The following is a 6,257-nucleotide window of genomic DNA, read 5'->3' on the forward strand; positions in this document are numbered from 1 at the left end:
CAATGTTGTTTTATTAAGACATTTTTTTAAGAGTAGCTTTAGGTTCACAACAAATTGAGGGAAGGTACAGAGATTTTCCAAATACCCTCTGCCCCCAACACAGGTACAGCTTGTCCCATTATCAGCATCTCCCACCATGTGGTCCATTTGTGACAACTGATGAACCTACATCGACACATCATAATCAACCGAAGTCCATAGTTTACATTATGGTTCACTCTTGGTGTTGTACATTCTATGGGTTTGGAGATGCGTAATGATATGTATCCACCATTATCGTATATATTTTCACTGTCCTAAAACTCTCTCTGCTCCATCTATTCATCCCTCCCTCCCATAACACCCCCCCCAGAAACCATAATCTTTTTATTATCTCTATTATTTTGCCTTTTCCAGGATGTCACAGAGTTGGAATCACACAGCATATAGTCTTTTTACATTGCTTTCCTTCACTTAGTAATATGCATTTAAAGTTCCTCCATGTCTTTTCATGGCTTGATAACTCATTTCTTTTTAGTGCTGAATAATATCTCATTACCTGGATGTACTACAGTTTATCTGTTCACCTAATGGAGGACACCTTGGTTGCTTTCAAGTTTTGGCAAGTATGAATGAAGCTGCTATATGCGTCCAACCTTGGTTTTTCTACCCATGTAGTTTTGTGCAAAACAATTAGAATCCATAGCTTTAAAATTAGTCAAAATCTGACCTAGGAAAACTTCATGGACTCAAAAGCATCAATGCCATTCATTGTTAAGCCTGATTTTTCTAGAATTTTTGGAGTAGCATAAGTTGGTCTGAGTAGCATTCAATCTTTTGGATCCTGAGATGTACACAAAATCCTATATATGCCTTCAGCTTATAACCCACAGCCAGAACTTTTTCCTCAGCCATAATCAACACTTCAGATGCACCATCGGTCAGGAAAGAAGAATTTGCAGCTGTCACTGGGCTATAGGGTTTGATGAATGCAGGCTTTTTGTTTGGCCATCTGCTCCGAGGAGGAAGGATGAATGCCATTATCTTTGGTGACTGTATGTTTTCCAGGTACTTTGAAGGGTACAACATCAGATAGTTCTTCACCCTTTAGCTTCTTGGCCAGACTGTGCAAGCCCAGCGAGGACTCATCCTGTTCTCGTTGAGAAACTGCAAAGGCAGCAGCCAGTCAGTCTGTAGTGTGGCTCATGGTCTCACTGGTGGAGAGATCAGCCTCTGCAAGACACTCAAATGATAGGAATTTCAATCTGAATTTACAGATTAAAGATAGTTGCTGACCCAGAGCCTTGGCCTGATTGAGATCAAGAATCACTTTGCTCATATGGCAAATAGAGGCGTTAGCTACTAACTATATTCTACACCACCTACCATGACCACATCATACTGCCCAAAAGCGATCCAGCAAACTTTTGTGATTATGCCTTGCTTGGCGGAGATGCAAGCTATGGTGACAAGTGCGAGCAGGAGTCTTTCTAGTCACACTGCTTGTTGTCACTTCCTGTATAACTTATACTAAATATGATATAATCAACAGGTTCCTTTGGGAAATTGGTCCCAAGCAAAAACTCAAAAAGCGCTGCTCTTGCCAAATCATGTGGCATCAGGTCTTTACATGAAGTGCCTGACAGCAAAAACGGCGTGCAAACACTATCAACTACCATGATATTCCTTATGCTGTGCTTGGCTAAGGTCTTCTTTGATTTGAACTGGACCGCTGGGTCAGGTCATAGCTGAGAGGAACAACTCAGAGGTCTTAGAAAGTTTGAGGGCCCATTTTGATGTACTGGTAAGATTTTTAACAGTGTAAGTCAGGAGGGAAGTCATTCCGAAAGTGTGTAACCTTAGCTCACATCTGCTCAGGATCCTGCTGTAGGTAATGTTTGGACCCAAGCAACAGGATTCTGATGAACCAAGGGTTGGGTCCAGCCTAGCCCTCTGTTGGGCGCAACTGATCTCACAGATTCATTGCACAAAAATTTTCAAATATCTGTTAAGTATCGTGACTCATTGCTTCGGTATATTCCCCCTCTACTGTAACCTATCGCTAGTCGTGTTTGTGACTTAGTACAGTAAAGACATATTTCATGGCGGCATCTTTGTGTGCAATGGACCTGCGAGATCAGTTGTGCCCAATGGATGGCTAGAAAGGACCCCTCACACCTGCCTGTGGGATTCATGAGCCAAGGGGGACCTCAAGGGATGCCCGCCAGCTGCCTGACTGGAAAACCCAGCATCTGCCTCCTCCCTCCCAGAATAGAGTCATTTCCAACCCGTTAGCCAGAAGTGAAGGGCATGTTTAAGGGGCCTGACATGAGCTCAGCATTGACACCAGGGTTTTAGTCAGGCAGTATGTCGGGAGCCTAGCTGGGCGGGGCTGGGGGAAGAAAGGTCCTCTGGTCCACAGCTGGGCCTTGATGTGCTTTCCGCGTTCGTCCTTTTCTGCTGGAGAAGCTGGCCTCCAGGATGTCCCGCTGCTCAGGTGAGCCCTAGCAGAGGGCACCCCAGCCCTGGGCACAGCTCCTGTGGAGACTGGATCGGCCCCAAACCTGCGTCTTCCTCTCTCAGCAACTTTTTAAAAGCGTTTCTGGTAAGAAGAGTCTCCTGGCTTGGTTTGTCTGAAAAAGGCTTTATTTCTCCTTCACATCTAAAGGATAATTTCATAGAGTACCGAATTCTAGGTTGGTGTTTTTGTTTTGTTTTTTTCTCTCAACATTTTAAATATTTTATTCTCTTTTGCATGGTTTCAGAGAAGTTGGATGTAATATTTATCTTTGTTTCTCTGTAGGTAAGGTGTTTATTTTTTTTGTGTTCCCCCCACTCATCCCCCCCCCCCAGAAGCTTTCATGATTTTTTTTTAACCTTTGATTTTCTGAAGTTTGAAAATGATATGTCCAGTTATACTTTTGTTGGCATTTATTCTGCTTGGTTTTCTTAGAGTTTTCCGAGTCTGCGGTTTGGTTTCTGACATCAATTTGGGGAAATTCTCAGCCATTATTATCATTTTTTTTCAATTATAGTTGACTCAATATTATATTAGTTTCAGGTGGGTGAGACATTTATCTACTTTATGAAGTGATCACTCTGATAAGTCAGTTATCCACTTGACACCATACTTAGTTATTACAATATTATTAACCATATTCCCCAAGCTGTACTTTATATTCCTGAGACTATTTGGTAACTGCCAGTTTGTATTTCTTAACCCTTCATTTTTGTTTCTTCTGTTGCTTTCTCTCTTTCTTAGGCTTTGGTTAACTACTTTCCCCAGAAAACAGGTTTTGTTAATAAGACAGAGTATGCCCTGGAGTATTTCAAAATGGCTCCTTTCCCCCTCCCCCTGCCAGACGACCAAGGGAATTTTTCTCTAATTTACTGTGAGAACTTGGTGGAATTCCTCCAAGTAAATCTACAGTGTTGTGGGGGTCCCTCTATGATTGGGTTGCCCTGCAATTTTAACTCTCAGGCTTATCTATACTGAGCCACCAGAAATTTTCAATTGCAGTTAAAATTTCCTAACCGCCCCCTTTTCCCCCTCTGGTGCTCGTGGTGGTTTTGTCTTGGGATCTCTGTTCAAATCAGTGGCTATTCCCCCTGCCTCCTGTCTCTCTCTCCAATCTTGGGGGCAATGGTTTGCTCTGTGTCCTTCCCTCTCTTAGGGACCCAAGAAGACTTTTTGATTTTTCAATCTGGTCAGCTTTTACTTGTTCACAGCATGGTGACTTTCATAATCCTTACATGCAAAACTGGAAAATGGACCCTGAAAATGTCATGTTAAAATAAGCTGCTCCCTCCCTTTCTAGAGATACTGTGGCCCTGCACCAATATTTCCTAAGCCAGGATTCTAAAATTATTCCGAACACTCAGTCCTCCTATTACCTGTCTCACAAGGGAACAGAAAGCTGTAGAATAAATTGGTATTTAGGGATCTTCTTTCTTTGCACTCAGTAATGAAGCAATGGCCTTTACCCTTTCTCTGTATTTATTGTCTGCCTAGAAACTGAATGTGTGTGTGTGTGTGTTGTGTGTGTGTGTGTGTGTGTGTGTGTATGTGTATATATATATATCTTGTTCCCAGAAGCTCTCTGGTAAATAGCTTAACATAGTGTGTGTGTGTGTGTGTGTATATATGTATGTGTATGTATGTATGTATTCTGTGGTGTGGAAAGAGTCACAGAGCAGGCAAGTTAAGTTATTCTTGTATTATAAATTCTTACACTTGATCCCCATCTCTCAGCCCCTAGCTACTTGTAAAATTACAGATAAAATTAAAATAATGATTTTCAGCCCTTCTTTCTTTACTTCCTAATAGCCTTGACATAGAATTTTTAAATATTAAAAGGTTGAACTTCTTCTCTATTGGGGGCAAGACAAAGAAAAGAGTCAAATTCTGAGCATAATTGTGGAGTCAAACCTAATGATTCTGTTATTTCACAAAGGTTAGAACCGACATTCTCCATTTAACAAATGCCTCAAAACACTGTCACTAGGCCTCTTCTATACCGATCCACTACCCAGTTTTCCCAAAATGTACTGAAAACTGGTTAGTATCAGGTATCCATTACTCAAGAAACCTTTTTTTTTTTTGTTAAAGAATACATAAATAATTTAGTCTGTGTACTTATAAAAATGTCCAATTGACGGTGAGCACTTATAGTGTCACTATACATTATTGTAACAATTATTTAATTTCAGCGTGGTAAAATAGATTCCTTTTTTTTTGTCAAAGTTTCATTTAAAAACAAAAGTTGCATATTTTTGTCTTCATATTCTAGATTAAACATTAGTGTTTCTGCCTTATTGATTTGTAAAAAAAGTAGTGCTAACCAACAGCTCTGCACAATCACCAGTGTCTTACGTCCATTATTTTACTGGACTTGAGGGACCGTTTTATGCATTTATCACCCTGTGCTGCTATTCAGCAAAATGCCACGACAACATTTGTAAAGCATACAGAGGCCTAAAGAACCCTATGTGGTATTTTTCACTCTGATTGATTTTGGGTATGTAACTGCTCTCCAATGGATAAAAAGCAAGAAAGTAATTTTGCTTTGCCAAATAGCTCTCAATGAAAGTGATCATTGTATTTTCTTATAGGAAAACAAAGGACGTCCAGGGGATTTTTTTCAGTGATGTCTATTCACTTAATCCCTTACCAATAACCTTGTAAAAATCAAAGAACTGATTCTTCCCACTCCCAGTACACACATTTTATTTAAACACATCAATAAACCACTCATCAAGAAAAAAAATGCAAACTTAAGTATAAAAATGTATACACATATATATGATCTTTGTCCATATGCATATGATCATATTTTAGAGAATAGAAATCATACTGCATAGTTACATATGTACATTATAATTTTCACTCAACTAAATATGAATGTTTTCGTATTTCTCATTAACATCCCTGCTACAGTACAGCTTTTATTATGGAGTTGTATTAACATTTATTAAGCTAATCTATTGCTGAACATTTATGCTCTTTCTAAATCACCAATCTTGGCATTAACATTATGTTTGATAAATATCCAAAATTTTCCTCATCTTCAGACATCACCTTTGTAGATCGTGGTAGCTTGGACTAGTGCTTGGATCCAGACATTCATTTGTGATGTGTCTGGGCCCTGGGTAAAATCATGCTTTTTTCAGTCCAAGGTTGCTGTTTCTGTCCATGTATAGTTACAGTAGGTGAGTGGGTACAGGAAGTACTAGAATGGATCACCTGGGTTCTACCCATGTCCTGCCATCATTACGGTAAGGCACCATGATGACGATTTTTATCTGCTGGTCCATCTCCACAAGGGTCTAAAGGGATTTGTGCATATTACATTGCAAGAGTGTGTCTTTTGGGGGGACCTTCGTCTGTGTTACTGTCACACTGCCCACTCCACCAGTTTAAGAGAGGCTGATGGCAAAAACTGGCTCTCAGCAGCTGTCTTAAGTAATTTTGTCTACTTAGTTCAGTTCCTCTCCTATGATGATATTCTCTGGTGAGCATTAACCTGTAATACAAAACTCAATTCCGTGTGCCTACTCCTGTATATTCAACCACATTACTCTTGTCGACTTCCGTCACATAAAGTGGATATACAGGTGCATTGCTTGCAACTCTGAGATACTGAATACTTTCCCTCTTTACTGTCATTCAAGGCCATGCTGAAATGGGACTGAATTATACCTCACACCAGTTTTCCTCTTGCAATTATATTCTGAGATGGAAAACCCATTATTCAAGTTCAGACCTTTTCCTCCTCCTT

At 40.1% G+C, this 6,257-nt stretch overlaps 1 pseudogene; it reads right to left on the bottom strand.

Moving 5' to 3' along the window:
* Nucleotides 1-620: 620 nt before the first annotated feature.
* Nucleotides 621-1,821, bottom strand: LOC109374002 (trifunctional enzyme subunit beta, mitochondrial pseudogene; annotated as a pseudogene).
* Nucleotides 1,822-6,257: the final 4,436 nt, after the last annotated feature.

This window comes from Hipposideros armiger, unplaced genomic scaffold (genome assembly GCF_001890085.2).
Source record: "Hipposideros armiger isolate ML-2016 unplaced genomic scaffold, ASM189008v1 scaffold_773, whole genome shotgun sequence".
In the NCBI taxonomy this organism is placed as follows: Eukaryota; Metazoa; Chordata; class Mammalia; order Chiroptera; family Hipposideridae; genus Hipposideros; species Hipposideros armiger.